Consider the following 26,091-nt stretch of genomic DNA (forward strand, 5'->3'; position numbering starts at 1 on the left):
TTAATTAGGAAATAAGATTATGTGGGTTTGGAATTAATTTCTGGTGCAATAAAAACACAGATTAAAATCCTCATGCATCAATTCTGACGGAGCAAAAACGACAAGGGAAAGGATCCTCTTCTGTTAAGATATAATGCCGTGTCTTCCAAGAACCTGAATGTTTGTATTTTTCTGCCTTTCAAGATTTATTTGAAATGCATATTTTCCTTCTAGAAATAACTAAGTATGTATATTCACTACATTATGATTAATAATGTAAAGAGACATCTCCTTAATTGTGAATGTTCAAGTATGTTTAAAGGTTTAAATAATGGTTTATGCAAACAGGGAAGACTTTTTCTTATGTTCCATATATTGATCTCTTCACAATGAAACATTAACACATCAAGATATTTCACTCATTTACTTTTCCCTCACCCCATAAAAATGAATATAAATAGAAAAATATAGAGATCTACCAAGATTCCTACTTAACTTCAGCACTCAGTCACTTTGACCCAGTTCCATCCACCTCTACTTGTACTGAGTAGTGCCATACTCTAATTAGTATGCCACTGACTTAAATAGAGCTGTTTACAGTACAAGTCTCAGAATCCAGCCCTTTGTGTTGTGCTGCATTCGCGCCCCTTCTTTCTTGTACATGTTCTTTATTATACTCTGAGTTGTGAAGGACAGAGGACTTATCTTTATCTGTACTTGCCTGTAAAGTGGCACATTTGAGGGATTTACAAGTTAGATTTGCAAATACAAAAAACAATAATTGTGGGTCCTGGGTGTTTTTGGTTTCCTCCAATAGAAAACAAAATGGCACAGCATGACAAAGAGGATAATTTTAGTCTGAACACTAAGTTTTCCCAGCAATGTTTCTTCAAAATTAAAAGAGGGGAATATAGTGTATAACAGCTGTTTCCAAGCTCACGCTGGTTCCTCAGAGTAACTGGGTACCCAACACACTAACATGTGAGGTTTTTAAAATAGGGAATCATGGAGTTAAGCCACTTTTCTCCACTTCTCGGTAATATGATGACTTTCCAATTCATTTCTTTTCTGTAACACAGGAGAGCAAATCCAGTGTAATAATGAGTCAAACACACTCATACAACCAGTTTTCTAATAAGAGGATGGATGATGTTGACAGTATATGAAATTATGTGTTGCATAGGTTATATTATGTGATCCACAGGGATAAGACTATATTATGAATTCAGAAATGGATCCTTTCCTTTGTCTTTTTTCTCCCTGTTAGATTTGATGCCTGGACATGATGCAGAATCCACCATAGTCAATGCATATCAATGATTTTAATGGGTTTGGGGAGAGGTTGTTAGCCATTTTAGTCTGAAGTCAGTCAGAAAGCAGAACAGATATGCACCTTTAAAGCCTAAATAAATAAGATATATATAGGCAGAACAAGCTTTAATGGGTTTGGACAAAACCTTGAGTCTATAGATCCTATTGAGGTAAATCCCCCATTTTAGTAGTAGGTTTCACAAGATACTTTTTGGAAAACTAGAGTATTGTTTAAAATAATTTTGAAGATCAGTCTTCATAAGCTATAAGAAAATTCATGTTGCATACAATAGCCTTCATGTAGCCTGAAAATACTTGAGGCTTTCAGAAAATATTCATGTATATTATGGCTTTCCTTGTGCTAATAGTCAGGAATAACAGCTCTGGTGCTACCTGACTCATTTGCTAGAATAAAAGAAAAAATGTTGTTATGAATTCTGAGTGATAACTAAAGGATAAGAAATATCACTTCAATATCTCAGAGCAGCTGTGAAGGCAAATACATTAAAGCTTGTGAGATACTTAGCTATATGTTCCCCTTTACCATAATAAGTATTTTGACAGATTGCTAGATTGACAGATACAGCATTCAGGTACTATGTTTCTTTTGTTGAGATGAGCAGTGATTACCATTTCCTTTTAATCTACAGCTATGTATTCTTTCACAAAATTTTATCCAGCCATTCCCACTGCTCTTACAGTAAAAGGTATCAGAAACCTACCAGCTGGTAAATACATTAGAATGTCTCACAGGTTATGTGTTCCAGTGGCAACAATGATAATAAATTCCCAACTCAAGAAAGTCATCAATAATGATTCATATTATAGCTTTCATTCCTGTGAATCTGACAAGCAAACTATGCGACACATAATTCATACACTGGCAACATAATGTTCTGAAAACTGAAAGAACTCACTGAGTGAGCAAACTTGGTTTTTTGCCCTAAAAAGAAAAAAAAAAGTAAAATAAATTAAATTGCTGTAGGCTGTTAAGACTGAAATTATCTTAAACAGAATAATCTTTCAAGGCTCAAACATTTTATATTAAAATAAGAAATACTGAATATTTACAGTTTGGGGGGGGGTGCTTTATAATGCTGTATCTCCCATTCTCATCTTATCTATCCCCAATTATCTGGAGTGACTTTTTTAGACTAATGTAATAAAGTTCAGAACTCCAAGCAGCCCCATATTTAAGAGCAAGATGCCAGAAATTGTGTGTGTATGTATGTATTATGGTATTTTCATTGCATTAGTCTACCTAAGAAGAAAGAAGTAGTAGCTCTCCAGCAATCAATGACAGTGGTCAGGGCCTCTAAATCCAAGCATCTCTTGTAACCCTATGGAGTCTTTTTCACTTTAAACAACCCAGGCCCTGTAACCCAGTGGTTCTTAACCTTTTGCATCTTACATTCCACCAACCTTTTTTGTCAAAAAAAAGCCCTGGTCCCACCATGATACAAACAAAACCCCACTGTTTGAGATATCCATTTATTCATTTATTTGAAGTGCAAACAACTTTGATTTTTTGAATTGGGCAATGAGTTGAAGCCCCACATAAACAACCTTTGCGTCTAACTGGTTGAGAAACACTACTCAAGCTCATAAAGTGTCATACCTTCTATAGGAGCAACAATCTTGCAGATTTCCCTGCTGGTTCTTTTGCCCTAACCTTCCTGCCTCTATATTTGAGTGGTGCAGATCGCAAAAAACATATCAGATGAGACAGATACATAGTTCTCAAATATTTTAGAAATAGTTTAGATAAGTAGAAGGAAACTAATTCTGACAGGCTCAGCATAACTTTTCTTGGTTATTTCTTGCAGGTCTAGGGAGGGGTACAATGGTACAGAAAGCAGCTAGTCCTCCAGCTTTCTCCCACACCTGCAGAATTTGTCCCCACTCTGCTCATGTATCCTCAAAGACTGCTAGAAACCATTCACGGCCCTCTCCAGTGGGTACTCAAGAATGTGAGCACTATTTATCTTTATCAGCAAGATTTGCTAGAGCAGGCATGTCAAAGATATGGTCCATGGACTAGATTTGGCCCACAGAGTCACATCATCTGGCTAGCGGGGCTGCCCATGGGGCTGAGAGTTTGCCACAGTTCCCAAAGCCATCAGCATACAGTACTTGTCCCAACTTACGGCTTTCTGGGCCTGTGCTCCAGATCTAGCCATGAGGTAGGAAATGTAGTAGTAAGCAGTGACAGAATTAATTTATGTGGCTCCAGGAGCTACTGCAATTAATGGTGACACCACCAAATTCCCAGGTGCTGCCAAATTTCCAGCCAGATGAGTTTAACATCCTTGTACCAGAGGGTCAAGACTATACACAGAAAGGAGGCAAAAATTTACTGCACAATAATAAGAGACTGAAAAGTCATGTGGCTTTAGGTCATCTAGTTTATCCATGGGTACCAATCACCTGAAGTGCTCTATGCACTTCGTGCATTTTTTAATATTATTTTATATGATATAAATGTAATAATGTAACCCAGAACATTTCACAGTGATCAAAGTATTTTACAACACAATCAAAAACTTTCAGTTGGAAAGGGAATATAAAAATGGCTTTGGCTTCTCTAACCTCTGCAGGAGATTCATGTATTTCAAGTTTTATTTCTGGTCTGGAATTAATAGCATTGTTGGCATCTTGTCCTGAACGTAACACTAAACCAATTAATTACAGCAAAAGTTATTAGGATACAAAAAATGAGTGTGAATATCTATGAAAAGACTTTCAGAAATGTGCATTTGAAACCATGTTCCCAAACTCCAAACTGAAGTACCCCAATAAATAGTTGAAATTTTCAGAAGTGCTCAAAACCCATAATTTTCACAGAATCAAAGAGGGCTGCTGAGTGTTCAGACCCTTTGAGAAGCAAGCCATTTATGTGGGTTTGTAAATATGGATTAGGGATCAATTTTCCACAAGTGCCTAAGGGAATTCATGTAATTGAATTAATTAATTTAAATGGGAACCATGTATCTTATCTGCTTAGGGGGTTCTAAAAATTCCACTAAGCCACCATACATATATTTAGTCACCGTAGGCCCATTCTAGATGCTCATTTACTTGTGCAAAGGGAATTCTGATTTTTTCCTTTTTTTTGGCAAATCTGAAAAATGGCATATTATGCCAAGCTGCATGTTCCCAGTCTTCACATTAGGGCTGTGCAAAGCTCGGATGAGATTTGGCCAGATTTGGCGGCCGAATCTCCGAATCTGAATCGAATCAGAAGACCAATAAAAAGGTCCAAATCTATTCACGAAAGATTCGGAGATTCAGCGATTCAGGCAGTCCCCGCTCATCACTCCAAGGAACTGGACCCAAGTTCTGTACTGATAAGTAGGGGTTTGGGGGGGGACTGAAGGAGGGGGGAGGGGACCATGGGGGGACCTCCACCAGACCCCATCCCCTGCCTACTCCCCAAGCCACCTGAGCACACCCGACCCCCGCTTGCTCTCTCAGCCACATCTATGGCTGACCCACCCAGCCCCAGCATCCCAGTTCTTTTTTTTAAAAAAAAGCCCCACACTCAGTGGCTGGCAGCAGCTGGTGAATGCAGGGCTTTTTTTTTTTTTTTTTTTAAGTGCCAGGATGCTGGGGCTAGGCAGGGCAGCCATGGATTGGGTTGGGAGAGCAGGTTAGGGATGGGGCCTGTCTGATTCGGAGATTTGGCCAATTCAGCGGTGGCTGAATCCCTGAATCAGATTTGGCCAAATCAATTTGGGACAATGATTCAAATTACCAAATCGAATCGCTGTCCCCCAAATCAGCCGAATCTGAATCTGAAGTGAGTACTAGCCATTTTACACAAGCCTACTACACATCCCTATTTAGAAAAAAAACACAGGACAGGAGGCAGTGCTACCAGCTTTTACTAGTTGGGGGAGCTGGTGAACTGACCTCTGAGCACTCCTGACAGCTGTCCTGTCTCCAGAATTTCCCTCAAGGACAGCCCACCCTGGAACACATCATTTTAAAGGGTGCACAGGCAGACCAAGACTGGGAAATGCTTCTTGGATCCCAGGCTGCTACCCAACTGGCATATCCTGAATCCAAGAAAAAGCTGCCACCATGGTGCAACACTGTACCTGGCGCTCTGTTGGGCACATTAATTTGTGGATGGGCAGCTCTGGACCAGGGCTGCTTGCAAGATGCCATGGGGCAGCAAAAGCTGGCTGGGGAGTTTCTGACCCCAGTCAGTCCCCACTGCCCCCATAGCTTCCCTGTCTCTATTGCTGCTAGATAGGGATAGGGACAGGGCTGCATGAAAGCCCTCCTGACAGCTCACCACTGGGCAGGCTACTCTCCCCCACTCCCTCGGACTGGAGAGGAAGACCAAAGCACTGTGTGGTAGTGGAGGGTCTAAGTAACGTGCCAGATGTGAAAATTAATGTGGGATACTTACCTGCTACGAAGAAATTCCCCACTCACTGAGAAACTTCTTTAAGATGATTTCATCATTTTTATCAAGAGATAAATTGCTTTAACATCTGACAGGTTCAAATTTAATGCATGAAACTGGCATCAATCACATGATAAATGTGATATCTGCCGGGGGCCTTAGTGCCTTTGAAAAATCACAAAATCACCCGGAAGCACAAGGTAAATTGATCTAACTTTAGATTAGCTTAATTTTAGGCACTTTTTAGAAAAAACAAAGTCCTTGAATAATAAAAATAAGAAAGGCAACAAGAAGAGAGGAGGAAGAAGAAAAAAGGAAGTGCTCTACATTGGTCAAAATTAAAGTGTATGGGGCAATCAGTTCTACAGCTGTCCCACCATCAATGACCAAGAAATCAGAGGCCTTTGTGTTACTCAGATTACTAAATCCTCTTTGGTAAACTTAATTTCTTATATGCTCATTTTTGTTCCCTCAATTTATATGTGACAGCTGCTCAGTGCTCTAAACTACAATGTGATGTATGTCAAGGAAAAATACTTTCTTAAATACATCATATTTTGTTGCATATGTTATGTGGGTTCAGAAAGGCCTAGCTCAGAATGTATTATTTAAACATGATCATTCACTTTATTTTAGCAGCTCCTCTGAATTTTGAAAAAAAAGTCCTTGATGGGCTGATGTGCGTCCATGATGCACATTCCCTTAGTGAGAAAACATTACATAATAAAGTGCCTTTTTCAATTTTTTAAAGATTGTCCATGCAATAACACATAGTACACAACAATTTAAGTTAAAATATTCCTTCATTTTAGATGTAATTAATCAGAATGTTGTAAGAATGTACCATTACTGAAATTTAAACAGGCATAAAAATTCTCTTTGTACAAGATCTGTGCCTGATAGAGTTGTAATCTGTTGTAATTTACAGCCCTTGAGCTCATGATAGCAACTAAAACCTTAAAGCACAGACTGAATGTTATTTAATAATACTGAGTAAACAATGCCAACCATATCTGAACACTACAAATAAATGTGTCTTTTAATCTCTAATAGCAAAACTGAAAATTAATTATGTGAGAACTGGGTTAATGCAAGCCATGATCTCTGCATACCACAATACAGGCATATTCATGCTTTTGGCACTCATATTCTTTTTAGCTATAAGTAACTAATTTAACTCAGCAATGCACTCAGAAGCTGAAGCAGAGTAACCAATAATGTTATTAATATGCTGCACAGCACTTTGAACCATTCCTGAAAACAAAACCCCAGTAATTTCCATTATTAATGGCAATGGGCAAAATTCTGAACTTACTCATATGTATCAACGATCAGTGACAATCCAAGAAGCTGGATAGACAGCTATGATAGCTAGTGCAAATCCATGGGAAGTACAGAGTCTGAAGCCTTTGCTTCTATAGGGTGTGAATCAGGGCTATACCTAAAAATACTTAAAAGCCCCCAAATCTTGCTTTCAAATATTTACATATGGGAGATTGTCAGATATTCAACTTTAAAAAGCATTAATTCAAAATGTGATATTTACTCAAGAATTATTCAATGAGAGGAAAATATTTCTTCAAGTGTAATATCACACTGAAGTGGCTAATACAGTACTAAATATTAAGGAAGTCTACTAAGGAAGTCATACCTTGGTATAATGGACTACTGACTACTAAGGAAGTCAGACCTTGGTATAATCTTTTTGTGGCATAAATATCATCTTCTAATAGAATAAATGGAACAAAAAGGCTAATGTTATCTTTTAAGCATCCAGGGTGTTATGTATCAGTTCATATACCTTTTAAAACATATTTTAATTCAGATATATAAAAATGACCAAGACTTCAAATGTCATCCATAGCTCTTATTAAGTCTTGCTCAGTTTGTCTCAGGCTCCTAAAGTTATTTATTTTCTGACAAAAGGTTCATTGGTGAAGCAAAGCAACTGAATAAATTAAGGCAATTTAGTCTTATATTTAGCTTTTAACATTCTATTATACATATATATCCCCCAAAGTACAAGTTAAACTTTCTAATGTACCTTGTCCAACCAAGTAATCTGAACCATTACACTCCCAAATTAAACTGAAACTGGCTCAACTAATGAGAATTTAATTAATTATGAGCCTAAATATGATGTTCATTGGATTCAGCCTGCTAGCTAGTTATTATGTATCTAGGAACAAGATGGGTGTTCTTACAGGCTAAAATTACAAATATTTAAGATGGGATCTGAACACAGGAAAGAAGTCAAGGGCAACCAATCCACCAGAATATAAACAGTCAAAGAGAAAAAGCTGTCAAGAACCTGGACTGCCAATGGCAGTGTCAAGTCAGTTCCAATACCAAATTTGCCATGGCTGTTTTGAAATGTCTCCCATACCCCAACCTCCTGATATTTTCACATAGATGGAATTTGCTGTGATGGTCATGTCTAGACTTCTGACAGGAGCTTCACAAATATTTTAAGCTCTATCTATTCTTCTACTTCACCACACAAGTTCAAATATATTTCAGCCTTAAACCATGCCTATGCAGGGGGTCGGACTCGATGATCTATTGAGGTCCCTTCCGGCCCTAACATCTATGAATCTATGCATCTATGAATCTATGCACATGTGAAGAATATTTTGACTAAAACAATCAAATATAATTATTATTAACACATCAATATGAAATATCACTATGCATGTCACTTGTCCTCATTTGGAATGTGAGAAAATGGAAAAGAGAAGTGGTCACACACAATGTCACTGTTAGTACCAAGATAAAAAAACTACATCTCCTGTGAGCCAATCCACTAGCTCATAGGCCCTTCTAAGCAAAACACCTGCTATCGCTATATCTGGCTTTCACTAGATGTAAAATAGTAACAGTGATACCTACACTTCATGAAATTTGAAAATATATCAAATTAAGATGTCCTTAATCTCAGGTAGGTAGGTGAGGTAGTTATTTGAAGATGGAGATACAGAAAGATTAACCAGCACAAGATATACCAGTAGAATTTGCTTAAGACTGAGAACCAGTCAACCTGATTCTGATCCCAGCTTTGACACTGATTCTTATCTTGAACAAATTACTTATACTCAATTTTCCCATTAGTAAAATGGAAATGTTAATTCCATCAGCAGCTATGATAGAACCAAGAACAGTCAAAACTACTGGCAAACTACTTTGTGGAATTTTTCATCTTCCACCTAACATCCAGAATGTCTGGCTTTGGGTTTTAAATTACAATTGTTACAATACTTGCAGGTGGCAGTGACCTTCCAGGGTTTGATGGGTCTGATCGGATTCCCTGTAACTTAGACTATCTGGGAATGGTAATGCATAGGAGAGAGAAGGTATTTGTTTCATCTAACTTGGGGCATCTTCTCTCTCTCACCGCCATTCACATGGAAGTGAAGCAGGTCAGGACTTTAGCTTCACATCAAGACCTTGGGTTGGGGTAAGGTGCAAACAGAGCACAGTTTTCATACCTATGATCAGACTTATAGTTCATTCAGGCCAGTGGACCTCCTTGGGTCTACCCCAGAATAATCTTGTTCAGTAGTTTGGAATGGTTACTCCACTGAAGTGTATTACCTAAAGTTATGGCCTCTATTTTTTAACCATGAAATGATAACTGTGTTTCCTTGTCTTTGTGTCTGCAGGAATAATATTGACAAATTTCCCTTAACATCTTTGTAAAATTCTATATAAAGACATGGTACTACATAAGCTTCACAGTGGCACAGAGAATGTAGTTGCATATACTTCATTTTATAGTGCAGTATCATATGCATTAAACATAAGGATTCTGAAGTTCACTCCCTTCGCCTTGCTTTTTCCTTATATGGTCATTTATGTGCTTTTTTATTGTTCTAAAAAATTCCAGTTCTGAAAAATAGTGTTGAAATTTTGAAAATTATGTATTTTCTAAATTTCTCATTTTTTCCCAGCATTTGTACTAATTGACAATATTCTTTAAATTGTTTTAAAATATTGCTAAACACAATATTTTTAATATTATTATTATATACATACAACAACAAATACTTCCCTTACCTCTACTGCAAAAACAGCTGAAAAAGATATGAAAGCGTGTGGTAGTGACACCACTGACACATTTTTTAATTTGGAATGGAAATTATGAGTAATACATTCACTAACGATATATAATACTTATTACCAAAAAGAATTAAAAAAATCAGGGGGGGTTGGTGGGGGGTTGTTATGCATTTATGCAAGTCCATTTTCTCAGTAGATCTCAGTTTGAATAGCATATTTCTCTAATGCCCTGCAGAATGCACCATACAAGCCCAAACACAGGCTACCAATTTCTTTGTTTTTATTCTTGTTGGCTTTACCATTACATTTGTGTATGATGGGGGGGGGGGGGGGGGGGGGGGCGCACGGGAGATGCTCAGTGTCGCCTCCCATGGCTGAATATTTTCTCAGTAATTTACATTTGACTTTATATTTCCATTGTGTTTGAAACCTTTGCTTGGAGATCAGTAAAGCACATGAAGGACAATTTGTTTTGTTGCAAATATTCTGTGAAATGTCGTTTTCTTTTCTGGCAGTTGCAATCGATTAGGAAAAAATGATAGCTATGCTTGATAAATAATATGACAATATAATATGCCAAGGAAATAATATACAGACACTTTTTCTTAATGTAATGTAGTATATAATTAATAGACAATATTCATAGTTTGCAAGTACACCTATTCTTTTTAGAATGAGCAGGGCAGAGTATGATTGCTCAGGCAATTCCTTTTTATGTTATTTATCCTAGGCTACATCTACACAAGATGTTTACTGTGTAGTTGTCTAATTAACTGTGCAGCAAGCATCTCAGTGTCTACACATGTGCCTCTATTAGGCTTCACAAAAATAATAAACTCTACAGCAGGGAAGTACTTATACTACCTGCTGCAAAGATTTTTTTGTGTGCAGCAGTGCATGTGTAGATGCTGACTGCCTGGCTGGCAATGAGGGTACTTCAGTGCCAGGGCTGCCTGCCAGCAAGCCCAACATAGAAGCGCCCTTGTGCCCCAGTCAGACCGTCTTCAACACACCGAGCCTGGTTGGAGCAGCCCCAGGCTGGCAGGCTGACTCCCCAGGGTCCCGTGCCAGTCAGGGCTGCTGCAACCTGGCTCAATGTACTGAGGTCTGGGCACACATACAGACATATACCAAGGAGCTTCCCAAACTGTGGAGCAATAAGCTCCTCAGTTTATCCCTACCCCATTTTGGGTGGATAGTTTCAGAGTTCTAGTTTTAATAATTTTAGTTAAAAGCAATTAACCTGATGACTTCCCATGGAGGCAAACACTTGAGGGTGGTGTTTAATTAAATATGCATTACCACTGTACTATGAGCTCTAAGTACCACACAGCAAAGATTTTCCATGCTCACTGGGACTGCTTTGTTTGTGTTGTGAAGCTTTCAGAAAGCTTAAGACCTTAAGTAGTGATAAACCACGTTTTGCTTTTAACACAATAATTTCTCAAAAAATATATACCAGAAACAGTCAATAGTATATTTGCATCTTTCTGACTTTGCTCATCCGAAACATTCTTATCTTCTCCACTTGCATTTTAATATCAGTATTGCCCAGGATTATGACAGTTACTGGAGTACTTCTGATCTTATACGTGCAATAAGAAATAATTCTATTCTAGGAAGAAAGATGAAGTTAATCGCAAGAATAGAATTAATGGGGTAAATGTGACTTTCAGGAGAGAACGAATGTCAATCAGTTAATTTAAGTCTTTCCTCTTTGTAAACATCAGTGGTTAAGTCCTGGTCCCACTGAAATCAATGGGAGTTTGACTATTTATTTACTGCAGCAGTTTCCTGATTTCAGCATAGGAACCCAGTCCTACAATCTTGGTCATGCGACACATTGTGGCTGCAGACACACAAAGCTCACACCATAGCACGCCATTCTGAAATGGCTGCTTAAAATGTACTCACTAGACGTAAAGGCCAGGTACAAAAAGCCCAAGGCAGATTCGTATCAACTCTCATGGCTTTCTCTATGTACCCTAAATTAGTTCTGGAGTGAAAAGGACTCACATTTGCCCTTCTGTGGTGGGGCATGAAGCCAGCCTGCATTCGCTGAGGCCAGCAGGCTGGGAACGCTCACAGCAAGTTGCTGGAGAACGTTAAGCCCAGCCAAGCAACTGGTCATCCCTGAATGGCCAGCACGGCCTCTCTCCCTGGCCCCACTCTCCACCAGCTCTTTGCTGTCAGCAATGGCTGGGAAGTGGGGACAGAGTCCTCACCATGTGCCAACCAGCCCTACCCCCACCCTCAATCTGCTCTCCTGAGACTTTAACCTTTTTTATTTAGAGTGCTTCCCTCGGCCTATACTGCTTCCTAGCAAAACAGGTTTAGAAAGGAGTTAGACAGGTGACTAACCCAAGTGAAAGGGATCCGAGAGTAAGGATCTTTCAGGCTAAACTGGAGTCACCTAATTGATCTGGCAAGAAAGGATCAAAACGGAGGCACCTAATGAATCCAGCAGGTAAACTGGGATCACTCTTTATGACTCAAGCAGCTAAATTTCACCTAAGTCCTGTTGAAATGCCTATGAGGTTGATTAGGATCTGGCTAATAGTGTGGGCAGTCATGCACAGGCATACAATTGAGACTGTACAAGTGAAATATGACTTTTGAAGAATAATTCTGTAATGTTTAATGAACAAATTCTTACATGTGTAGGTAACATTTTAATTCATATTTAGCACCAGGCTCTTCCCAGTTTAATAGATAAATCTTATTTCCTAACTCCAAACTCTTTTCCCCAATTTATAGTTATACATACCAGTGATTCAGCCAGTGCTTTCACAGCATTTGTATTCCACCACTTATGTTTCAATCATCAGAGTCACTTCCCTTTCAAATAATGATCAGATTCTTCCCATTCCCACTCCTGACCCACAAAACCAATTTAAACTCAAAGTAGATGAAGACCTATGCAAGGTTATCATTTGACTTAGATGAAACTAAATTTATGTTTTACTAACTTCACATCAAATTGCATGAACAAATCCCATATTTACATTAAAAAATGGGCAGTACATACAAAATGAACAATTCTAAGTGTGTAGATATAGAAGTTGTCCATTCAATTGAGTCAAATAGCTAAGGATTTTCTCTCTGCGTATTTTCATAACAGCTTACTCAATAAAGCTATTAATTTTAGTGGGCTGTATCCATAGCTGGTTGAAACTGGTGAAGCTCAATTGACCTCAATAGAGTAATGCTGATATAAGTCAGAAGCAGATATTGGGCCCCTATATTTAATGTTGTGATTTGTCACACAGCTAATGAATTCAAATATAACACTTACGTTGTTAATGTGTTGACTTCTCTCTTGTCCTTAATACAGTATTTTGCTTGTTTGTAAACCATAACTTAGCCAAGAAATAATTTCTATTAATTTAAAATTTCTTAACTCTTAGGCCATTTCTGAAGTGTAGTAATGGATTAATTCAGTGCTATGAAAGTAATGAATACAGTACAACTGGTTGGAACCAAGTATTCTTGACAAAATAGTCTCAGTATTTTTCGATTATTTTTTTTTAACATTTGAATTACCATAACACCTTTCAGGGCAGAACCCTATTGTTCTGAGAACAGCACCAATATGCAAGGAAGATATACCCCAGAGAACTTGCACTCTAAATGTAGGATAAGAAACAGCAGATGGACACTGACAGACATGGAAGCAGAAGAAAACAGTGAGAAAATATTGGTCACTACAATAGGTACCAGTTATAGCCCATCAGTCAACTACCTATTGTCAAGTTTTGTAGGTATCAGCAAAAGAGAGTTTTAAGGAGAGATTTGAGGGAAAGCTTTATTGACATAGGTTTATGGATGTTTATAGGGAACTCCTCCCCAACCTTATGGGCAGTGAGGGAGAAATAAAAAAAGTATTTTTGGGAAAATTTAACAGGTGGGTAATGGAGGTAGGTATGGGCTAGACTTGATCTCTTAATACTAGATGAAGGATAATAGAACAGATTTGGGATAGGCTGTAAAGTGCTTTGAAAGTCAAGACAAGCATCTGATGTTTGATGCAAAAGATAAGGGTGAGTCAGTGGAGGGATAAATACAAAAGGGTGACATGGTCAAAACAACAGTGTTGGAAATTATCCCTACAGCAGAATTCTGAATGCAGGACATGATTACATTTGTCAAGGTTAGAGAGGAGGACATTGCAGGAATTGGGACAGATGAAGACAGCTGAGTTGGGAGTTTTAACTTTGGGGATGGACAGGAAAGACTAATTCTAGGGTATATCTTAACCACTTCCATCATACTCTTGAAAGCAGTACTGAGAAGTGTGTCCACCAACTGCTGGTAAACAATGAGCCAAACCTGAATGAGACAGTGACATCACCTTGAAGGAGCCTCCACTGCTGCTCTCAGACTCTCTATCTCTGGCAAGGATACTAGAAGCATTATAGAAATGCTCTTGATATGTTATGCAGAATCTGCAAAACTTTGACATAGCTATATCTTATAGTCAGGGTCAAAATACAAGATAGATAAATGCATCAGTCTAATACAAACAGTGCAATTTTAAGCATGATGATGAATACTTTCATAACTTAGGTCACAAAATCTACAGCAGAATAGTACTAAAAAAGATAGGATGTTGAGCAACACATTCTATTTTTTTTAAGTGATGTTCCTCAGTCCTAAAGTCAACAGTTTTTCCGTTCTATTTCTTGAGAAAAAATGCATTTCATATTCTAATGGATGGCAGAATTATTAAAGAAGAGTAGTATTGTAAATATGTGCAATGTTAATTATTCTTCTCCTGTTTTGGAATGCCCTTCATTCAAGGTTCTTAACATACTTTTGACTAATATTAGTGAATTATAGCTCACAAAATCCTTTTGCAGAGAGCAGTGGTTAGCCATGTTAGTCTGAAATAAGGTAGAATGAAGGCCAAAGTGGCACCTTCAATTAACTGGTTTAGAGCAAAGATTATGCCTCTCTGAACCAGTTAGTCTCTAAGGTGCCACCCTGTTCTGCCTTCTGTCTAACATCCTTCTGAAACAGGTAAATCCAACAAACTGATAGGGCTGGTAGAAGAACCTTATTTTCAGGTTGTTAAAAAGACTGCATGCCTTTAGTACCTAATCGTTACCACAAACTGAACTAATAAGCTATCAACTTTTTGGTGCACTTTTTGTGTGAGGGGGGACCATGGAGATGGGACATAGTACCATTAGTTTATATAGCATGCTACTTTAAGGTGCTATCAGCTGTCATTCTAGCCAGTCATACTTTTTAAAAAATATATGTCAATTCCTTTAGGTTAAAATCAGATCTTATTGAAATTAGCTCTTGATGAGTCACTTCTACATAGACAAAAGAAAACCACATTGATCTTTGTGATACAGGGCTAGGTAAACAATTCAAATCCAAAAATCTGAAAGTCTGTACAGGCTCAGGACTGCCAAAAAATGTTTGTTTGTATTCTGAGATTTCTAGCAGCAGGGGAAGAGCTTGCTGCCAGGTCTATGTTGCTGCTTATAATGAAGAGTCAATAAATACGTAAAAATTCTGTACTGGGACTGAGTGAGCCAGCAAACACAAAGCAAGCATAAGAAATAAGTTTAAATTAGAGAAAATAGAGAAAAGATTTATTAGGAAAAAAGATATATTTTTTACTACATAGAAAAGATGTGCAAAATAGCGAAATAGCGAAAAGACTTAAAGCACCAAAAACTGAGATAGAATAAAGAGCACAAGCACAGGGAACAGCATCACTAGCAACACTTTCTGATGTTACATTGGAGTTCTGTACCACAGCCTCTGGGTCACTAGGAAAAGATATATCAGAGGTCAAAATTTTGTTTTCAAGAAGAAAAGTAAATTAGAAGGCTGGTGATCACACCCTCCATCAGCCCTACAATATACTACACATTAGAGAGATCACATAAATTAGAAACACTGGATTCATTCCAAACGGCAAAGGAAAAGTGCTGCTATGTAATTCAGCAAGGGAGAATAAAAGAGATAGGTCTCAGATGTGGGCATGATAAAGCGATGAGGGATGATTCTGCCCATAATAAAGTAAGTTATGCATCTATCTTAGCCCTTCAAATGAGAGAAACTGAGTGATCATATGCATATTTATTTATTTATTAGGGGGAGATCATGTCAGACCAACCTGATTGCCTTTTATGATCAGCTCACAAAGGCCATGGACGCAGGTGTCGCGGTGGATGTAGTCTTTCTGGACTTCAGCAAGGCCTTTGACACCGTCTCTCACCCCATCCTAATTAATAAACTAGGCGACTGTGGCATAGATGCCTACACGGTCAGATGGATTGCAGATTGGCTGAAGGGTCGCACTCAGAGGGTGGTGGTGGATGGATCATATTCGACTTGGGGGGAGGTGGGTAGTGGAGTCCCCCAGGGCTCGGTCCTGGGCCCTGCGCTGTTCAATTTCTTCATCAGCGATCTTGATGTTGGGGTGGAGAGCAACCTGTTTAAATTCACTGATGACACCAAAATTTGGGGGGAGGTGAGCACGCTAGCAGGGAGAGAGAGATTGCAGAAGGATCTGGATAGGTTACAGGGGTGGGCAGACAGGAACAGGATGCGTTTCAATACGGACAAGTGCAGGGTGCTGCACTTGGGTAGTAGGAACCAGCAGCACACTTATACGATGGGGAACTCCCTACTTGAGAGCACGGAGGCGGAAAGGGATCTTGGTGTCATTATTGACTCCAAGATGAACATGGGCCGACAATGCGAGGTCATGGTTGGCAGGGCTAACCGGACCTTGTCGTGCATCCACAGGTGCATCTCGAGTAGAGCCAGGGAGGTGATCCTCCCCCTCTATGCGACGCTGGTCAGGCCGCAGCTGGAGTATTGTGTCCAGTTCTGTGCGCCCCATTTCAGGAGGGATGTGGACAACATGGAGAGGGTCCAGAGGAGGGCCACCCGCATGATCCGGGGACAACAGGGCAGACCCTACAGTGAGAGACTGCGGGACCTGAACCTATTCAGCCTCCACAAGAGAAGGCTGAGGGGGGACCTGGTGACCGTCTATAAACTCACTAGGGGGAACCAGAAGGGTTTGGGGGAGACGCTGTTTCCCCTAGCCCCCGCTGGCATAACAAGGAGTAATGGGCACAAGTTGATGGAGAGGAGGTACAGATTGGACATCCGAAAAAACTACTTCACAGTTAGGGCGGCTAGGAGCTGGAACCAACTTCCAAGGGAGGTGGTGCTGGCCCCTACCCTGGGGATCTTTAAGAAGAGGCTGGATACTTACCTGGCTGGACTCATTTGAGTCCCGTTTTTGTTTTTAGGGTGAGTGGTTTTGTTTGTGTTTTTGGGTTGTTCTCCCGCCCTGGCGGGGGGTCGGGCTAGAAGATCTATTAGGTCCCTTCTGACCCTGAAACTATGAAACTATGAAACTATGAAACTATATTTCCATTTTCGTTGGGGAAATTAAGTAGGCTTCAACTATTGCGCCAACTGGAAGAGAAAAGAGCAATTTATGATTGGTCTGTTATGGAAGTGATAAAGCCATGGGTTACAATGCTGAGTTTTGTGTCTGAATTCAAAGGTCACAAACAGGAAGATATATAAAAGGCAGTTTTGCACACTGAGGTGGAGCACGGCTTCAAGTGCCAAAAGTTACAGAGGATCCTTGTAGTGAACAATATTCCTCTTCCACAGAATCCCTTACAGAACTGATAGGACAATGCAGTCACTCAGCCTTTGTAGGCACTTCACTCCTTTTGTGGGGTCACTGGAGGTCCCCCGATTTCAGGAGTTATTAACAGTTACAAGGAACTAAACACAAGTAAAAAAAATAAGGTTAAAAACAATTATCTTCCAACCTGGAAACCCTAGTAGGCCATGACCCCAACAGACTTTTCAGTGGCCATGTCTACACAAGACACCACTGCACATTTATTTAGTGCTTGTTTATAAAAGTACTAAGTAAATGTGCAGTAACCCTGAGTTACTGTGCAGTAGTGCCAATGAACATCTTTTTTGTGATGCTAGTGTGCAGTAGCCAGTACTACTGTGAGGTAGCATCGCACTGTGGTTTTTGTCACGTGATACTACTGTGCAGTAGTATCAGGCTACTGTGCAGCCAGTGTCTCATGTATACTTGCCCAATAACTTTCTGCTTTTAGTCCCAAAGCACTGGTTCAGCATTAGACTGTCAGGAAGGAGGCAAATGAGTAACAGTCTCTGAAGAAGTTTCTTACCTTCAGCCAACCCTTTCCAGGCTTTGAGGCCTGTAAGCCTGTTCTCTTCCCTGATTTTCCATCAGACGGGATGTGTTTTCCCTTTTTACACTCCTCTAAGTCTGCCACTTCTCACAGGTGCTGCAGGGCCAATTTAGCCCCACCAGCTCACCTACCCTGTGTTGACCAGTGTGAGGTTTGCATAACTCCTCACAAAACCCCTTGAGGAAAGAACAGAAAATAGACTCAATAGAAGTATGAATCATTTCTGTCAAATGCTTCCTCTAGCCTACTGCTAGTATTCACCAACATCTTATTCAGAGTGAGCTTCAATTTTCCCTTCATCAAAGATCTAATCTTGAGAAATGACGCAGAACTGAGTATCATCCACATACTACTAAAATCCATTCCACCCACTAATTCCTTTTGCCCTGGTAGTCTCAGGCACATTCTTTATCCCTAAATTCAGTTAGTTTCAATGAGTTTTTTAATTCATTCTTCACTTCCTACATTACTGTAATATGGCTATGAAATGTTAAACAGTTACTCTTTATCTCCCAAATTTACAGTTACTCTTTATCTCCCAAAGTTAGGTGTATTTTGGAAGTGGGCAAAAGTCTTCAATGCATATCAATACTGTGAAATCCATCTGCATAAAAGCACTGTAAAAACATAAGATCATTATCATAATGTAATATGTTATAAATTAGCTTATATTTTTGTAAGGGGAAAAAAAGGAGAGAGAAAGTAAGATGAAAGCAGCAGAAAAATTATAACATAGTAAATGAACTGCTAAGTGTTTGTAGCTCTGTCTCATAAAATTACAACTATGAGAATCCCAGTCTAGAATAACTTCTTCTATTGTAATACTTTTTAATTTAATAGTGGAATCCATTTATTTGAACCAAATGCACAACAATTAACTGTTATTTAATCAACTACTTTTTACTGTTAAAAATGAATGTTTTGACTTCAGATTTTATAGTTATTTAATTTTTGGTGGGGAAAAAGCATACTTTGATGACCTTTGCCTAGCTTTTGTCCCTTTTCCCCCCATATTATTTTACCACAAAACAGTTGTCTGCAAACTGTTAGTCACATATAAATTAAACTACCTATTAACATTTGCATAGGTGTTTGCAAGTCAAATTTAACTAGATTAACAGGTTTAATACCCCTAAATGTGCAGTGTTCCATTGTACAATTGCTGTGAGCATGAAAGCAGAAACTAAACTAAATAAGCAAATGTAGCTACCCTATATGACAAAGCCTTTTTCTATGTGTTAAGATAATAAAAAATACCAAAAAATAACTTGGACTCCTTTATAGCAGTGGCTCCCAAACTTTGCGGATTAATAGACCACTGTTAGCCCTAAAAATTTCCCATGGGAGGTAGGAGCATTTGCAAAGGTCTTACAGTCTCCCAGTTGTCTGTGGACCATGGTTTGGGAACCACTGTTTTATGTAATGGTGACTTAAAAAGTAGATCATACAAAGCATACTGCCACCTGTAGGTGAGTATCATAAAATAGTAGATATTTATTACCCTCAGAAGAGGTTTGTAACAAATTAATGGTCAAGTTTCTTGTCATGCTGTAATGTGTAAGCAACTCCATGCTTCACTTGATTCACTTGACTTTTACTGACCCTGACAAGGTAGAAAAATCCCTATTCATCATAACTAAGAGCAGAAGTATTTTTATTGGCAATCTGGCATCTTTCTAATGATGAATAAATAATTTTCCAAGTTCTAGACATTTCCCTCAGCATTCTTCCTTTCTTTTTTTCCATAAGCATAGGGGAGATATGGGTGCATAGGAGCCTTAAAGCCAATGTCATGCAGGAAAAGACAATTATTACTGATACAGGGAAGGTTTTGGAGGAGTCTCATATTGTGTATATTTCTGCAAAGGAAAATCCTTAAGAATGAGATAATGTGCAATGTCCTAAGGCTACAAGTGGTCTACTTGTTTTTTTGTTGTTTTTTTTTACTAATTGGATGCTCACAGAAGTGATGCTTTTTAATAAAAAAAAAGCATCCCTTTTGACCTACCCTGCCAATTTTACAGATCAGCCCACAACTATGTCCACTGTCTGTTCTTATTGATTGGGCTGCTAAGTCTGGCATCTGTACTTTCTGAGAATAGATTTCCTGATGAATTCAGACAATATTAGGGAAAAAGAACATAACAGGAATCATACTTACCTGTCTGTTATATTGGCCACTCAGATCTATGTTCAAAATACCTCACCATTTTTCTAAGTTATCTAGAGGTCTTTCCTTTCCTGGCTTGGAACCAAATGTACTACTGTGAAAGTCAAGGCAGTTTGTCAGGAAGAACAATGCAGAAGCCCACCTCCTTGATCATTCCACTCAGGATTATTCTTGAGTATCCAACATTATTTACTTCATAACTGATTGCATGGGGAAAAAGGAAATGATGGACTGCACTGCTATGAAATAATATACATGCAGAGGAATGCCTTTATATCAGCCTGCCTAGCATATGTTCTTAACAGCTATATCACTGTAGAACCGTACTTCTCAATCTATTTGGATTGGGCACCTCTCATTGGAAGATATGAGAGGTGCCCAGTCCACCCCTCTGTAAGTCAAGTCACCCCTCTATAACTTTTTGAATTGAGTGGCACCCAATTTCAAAAACTAGTTTATAGATTACAGTGCTTATCTCATTGCACAGGGACTGTAGGGATAAGGGATCATCCAGGCAGGGACAAGCCTGAGCCTATTTTTACCTGCTTCATTAATCTGCCTATCCCCTAACATCTAACTTATCTCTTCATACCTTCAAAAGATTTGGCAGTCTCTTCCTTGAGAATCACTGCTATAGAGCTATCAAGTGCCCCATCAGATGTTCTTTTTTTAGTATTTAGTATTTTTTCTCATGAGGTGGAGTCACAGAAAAAAACCCACAGAGTCTCCAGGTTCTTTCATGCACTTATATAATTTGTATTTAACAAGTTAGAAAGAAAAAAGACAGTATAGTTTGAATTCCTAACTCTCAAAAAAGAATAGAGTGAGCTTAATTCTGATGCTCTCCTCCAGGGATAGACAAAGACCGGGCGCATCTACACATGCAATTAGCACATATCAATAAACTCTAGCATAGTTTGTGCTAGAGTTTATTTCTCGTAGGTGCAGCATTTGAATGCGTGCCAGGGACTGCAGCACGTTCAACCAGTGTGGAGCAGCCCCAGGCTGCCAGGGGATGCAGGGGAGTCAGCCTGCCAGCTCGGGTCTGCTCCACCCTAGCTCAATGTGCTGCACAGGGGCTGGTTGGGACACAAGGGTGCTCCAGTGTGGGGCTAGCTGGCAGGTAGCCCCTGCACTGAGCAACTTTGTGCACCAGCCAACCCCTGTCACCATATACATGTGTCTTTTGGTGCACATAACTATTATGCTGTAGGATAGTATTTGTCCTGGACAGTACTATCCTACAGCAAAGTTATTTAATATACTGTGCCCTAATACGGGTACACATGTAGATGGTGATGCTTTACTGTGGAGCTAATTAGTTAGCTCTGCAGTAAAATGCACATGTAGATGCACTCACCAAGTCCTGATTCACTTCCTCTTGCGAAACAGCTGCCTGTAATCTGGGTGACAACAATCTCTTTGGTTCAACGAACTCTTGGGTTTAAGGCCACCTCCTTCTTGTTATGATATTGAACACCATTCTACTAGTTCTTCACACCCATGCCATTTTAATTTAAACCTTTCTTAGCTGAAAAACACTGCTAATCAAAATCAGAGAGAACTAGGCACAACCAAGTCACTTTGCAGCCTCTTACTCTGTGTGACCAAACATCTTATCATTGCTAGAAGGACCTTGGAAATGCATAATGCTATTTTACTTTGCTCTTCATTGTAGGTTCAACAGACCTGCTTGGCTATATAATGTTAAGAACTGTGTCTAATAAATCCCATGACTTCACAGAATCTTGCAGTTTTAAATATTTAGTTTTCCTTCCTCAAGGCTACAATGCTACCAAAGTTTTTGCTTCGGTTTTCATAGTCTCGGTTAAGTACCAGATACTAGCAGACTTAAATTTTGTGTCTAAGCAAAGCCCCTATATAACTTGGAAGAAGTTCAGATTTGAGTGATTTTTTTTCAGCAAATAGGACATTCATCAAAAATGCAGATTTGAGAGGATAGAATCAAGTTTGAAATTTGAGTTAATTCAATAATCAGTTTTGACCTAAGAAAGATGAGGAAGTTTTTTGGGGGGGATTGTTTTTGGTTCTGTTTTTTTAAGTCAAACTATTTTCATTTCACTATTTTTAAAACAAAACACTTTGACTTGCTTTTTCAAACCAGGGTTTTACTCTACAAAATTAACCTACATTTTAAAAATGAGTAATAAAAGAGGTAAAAAAAAACAAAGAAAAAGAAACAATACAGTTTACTTCAGGTCAAAGCAAGAGTGCTGAGATTACTTGAACTGAACTGAAAAAATTGTTATTCATGTCTCTGAATTGGATGTTCTGTTTTAGGGCTATTTCTAGTTGCTACAATTGAGAGAGGCTGTCAGTTGACATTTCTACCTAGCACTTGTCTTACAACATGTACTGGTAAATAATCCAAGTTCTACAAGGAGATTCATTATTAATCATAAAAGGAAGTAGATTTCCAAATTCATAAATGCCAGGGACTTCAAGCTTGCTTCTAACAGCTTTCCTCCTGCGGAGATTACATGGATGAAAGCTCAAATGTGCTAAACCCACACATTTGCTGGGAAGTATTGGCCTGGTATGCAAAGTGCTGATGCAAAATCAATAAAACATTACATTTGTGGAAATAGTATTCCTTTCCTTTAAGTGTTTTTATTCATTATGAAAATCAGCTCCCTTATGGGGTAAAGTCTGTGCCTTTCAATGTTTGTTGTGAAATATCTCACCTCCTACTAGTAATAATGAAACAGAAATTTTAAAAAGGCATTTTTTGTCAAGGCCCACGTTTTATTTCCTTCTCTCTTTTATCACAGTAATAAAAAAGAAACAAACATGTTGTGCCTGGTTACCATAAAGCCCCTTTATGAAAGCCAGCTTTGGAGGCTAAAGAAACTTTGATGCTGGTATGAACGTACCTTGCCAGATTCATGTACTTAGCACAACTGATTCATAGATTAATAGATTCATAGACTGTAAGGCTGGAAGGGACCTTGGAAGATCATGGGGTTGAGACCCCCTGCACCAAGGAGGAAAGACAACTGGGGTTAGGTGACCCCAGCGAGGTGACCATCCAGTCTCCTCTTGAAGATTTTCAGGGTAGGCGATTGCACCACTTCTGGAGGGAGCTTATTCCACAGTCTGGACACCCTAGTTATGAAACAATTTTTCCTAATGTTGAGCCTGAAATGGTCTTCCAGGAGTTTGTGACCATTACTCCTAGTATTCCCCAAGGGTGTCCTGGTAACAGTTGTTCACCAAACTCTTGATATACACCTCTGATGTAGCGGTAAGTTGCTACCAAGTCCCCTCTCAGCCTTCTCTTTTTCAGGCTGAAGAGTCCCAGATCCCTCAGCCTTTTCTCATATGGCTTGCCATGCAAGTCTCTGATCATATGGGTGGCTCTTCTCTGGACTCTCTGAAGCTTTACCACGTCCCTGTTAAAGTGCGGCACCCAGAACTGGACACAGCACTCCAGCTGTGGCCTCACCAATGCCCAGTAGAGTGGGAGAATCACTTCTTTGGTTTTGCTGGAGATGCACGGATTGATACATGCCAGAGTATTGATAGCCCTGCTGGCTACAGTGTTGCACTGCTGGCTCCTGTTCATACTGTGGTCTATTATTACCCCCAGGTCCTTTCAGTCACAGTGTTGGTCAGGTTGGCATTGGCAAGCCTGTAGGTGTGCAGGGGATTGTTCATCTCCAGGTGGAGCACTTTACATTTCTTGAATGTCTAACTGAGGGTATAGACAAACATAACATTTGAACCATTCCAAAATATCAATGATTGGCAACTGGTTTATAACTGTGTGAAGGGCTATGGCTCCAACACTATGAGGTGGGAGTGAGCATCCAGCCTAGCATGCCTTAAAGTGGGCGGGTGGGGTGAAGAGTGCTCATTGGAGATCCCCAGGGCAGAGTGATCTATGGCTAGGGATGTTTTCTGCTTTCCCTTCTCTCTTAACATGAGTTAAATAAACTTCAGTAGCTTGCGGGGCTATTTAAAGGGCCAAGTGCAGACTGCCCAATATAAACCGGTCTATACCCATAACAGAATAGAAGTTCGGCACATAGACTGGATTAAACCTGGCAGAACCCAGTCTAAGATTTACTCCCCCCTCCCCCCAAGGGTGAATGTATGTTCTGTTTGCTACCGATATAAACAACACCACTTACAGAAAACCACATACTTAGATTGATTTTGCCTTGGGCTTTTGAAATGTCTGTACCTAGCTAATGTGTCTACAAAACACTGAAACAGTTCACAGTGAACTGGTTCAAAATAGTACTTGATATTCCAGGTACACTTTTGATCCAATGAAAGAATATTTAAAACAGTATAACAGGCTTATATATCTGTCCACATCAGGTTTAAATCACATATAAATCATTCTAAGTGTTATGTGTGTCAATGCCCTTAAAATCACGCTTGATGGCTGATTTGATGTCTTTACCCATCTGCATTCAGAGATATCTGCTAAAGAATCAGTGTAAAACTTAAGGCCTGAAGAGTTGTGTTGTGTGGCCTGGGGTGCTGGTAGAGGGGCTATGAATTTGGGATGGATACTACTGCCAAAATTTAGGACATGGAGCCCCATTTATAGTGTGTATTGGCAGCAGGAGTGAGTGGCAGCTACACTAACCCCTGTAGCTATTGCTGCATCCAGATCCAGATCCAAGGGGAGCATCTACACATGTGCCCAACTGCACAGTTGTTACTGCACAGTCATTTAGTGTTTGCTTAGCAACTACTAAATGTGCAGTAACTCTGGTACTGCACAGTCCTGGTGCCACACGGGTCATTTCTGACCCTACTGAGCAGTAGCAATGAGCTACTGTGTAGTAGCAATGAGCTACTTCACAGTAGCGGTGGCATCACAATCATGCCCACTGACACTATGTCACTGTAGCTCATCACTACAGCGATGTAGCATCTCATGTAGAGGTGCCCAAGGAGCCGTACAGTCCAGAGGGGGGATTGATTTGACCCCCCTGTGCTGAAAGTGAAGGATGTCTAAAAGTGAGATGTGTAAACAAAACCAAACTTTTCGCTGTTATTTTATTAAAGTTTATATTTAGAAGCCAGCAATATTTTTATTATGATTTCTATCTACTATTTGATAGCCACTGCGCTTCCATATTATACTGTCAGGTTTAAAGTGAGCATTCTTGTTGGGAGAACTGGTTCATTATTGAGAAATGAAGTCCCTGTATCTGCTAGGTATAGCTGCTGCAGAGAAAATCTGAAAGTCAGTCTGCCTGAAGGAAAGAATGAATATTACTGAGGACTACAGGGAGAATCCAGGATCATAACTAGAAGGAACTCTGAAGCCAGTGAAGTCTGCTGACAGAGAGACCCATAGGGAGCCAGATATAGAGTCTTTATCTAGCTAAAGTCAACATTTTCTGCCTAAAGGGAAAGCTGGTATTGTATCAACAGAGGGACAAGTTTGAAGTTTGACCACAAGAACCCTGAGATGGCAGCAGAAACTTCTGAAGAACCAGTCACCAGCAGAGGAATCCAGAGGGTCCAGTACAGAGTCAGGACTAGAAAAGAGGAATGTCTGATGAGCTGCAGGATGTACGACAGAGAGATCCCATAGACAAAACTTGACCAAAACAACCCAACCTTAGACTATTGCCTTGACCAAAACAACTCTGCCTTCTACTCATTTCAAGTCTGTTTCAATAGCATAAAATACAGAAACATTGGAATCTTTCATTAAACTTAACCTTAGTAATTACAATAAATAAAAATTATTTTGAAAAAGCAATCTAATTGTCCAAAGAAAAGGACCATACTTGATACACGTGTTCTTTTAGGAATTTTTACTACTTGTAGGAAATTTAGTATCCTACTCAAAAAGCACAGCTATGGGATATATGGAATAAGTACATAATATTAACACTTCAGTATGAAGTTAAAATATCTGTTGAAGTTGGAGCAGACAATATGAA

The 26,091-nt window shown here is 39.4% G+C and overlaps 1 protein-coding gene across 7 annotated transcripts in view; it reads right to left on the minus strand.

Moving 5' to 3' along the window:
* The window catches only part of GRM8 (glutamate metabotropic receptor 8), a 582,624-nt gene that overhangs the window by 77,794 nt on the left and 478,739 nt on the right, over nt 1-26,091 (minus strand). The window lies entirely within an intron of this gene.

The sequence above is a fragment of the Alligator sinensis genome, unplaced genomic scaffold, assembly GCF_000455745.1.
Source record: "Alligator sinensis unplaced genomic scaffold, ASM45574v1 scaffold660_1, whole genome shotgun sequence".
NCBI lineage: Eukaryota > Metazoa > Chordata > Crocodylia > Alligatoridae > Alligator > Alligator sinensis.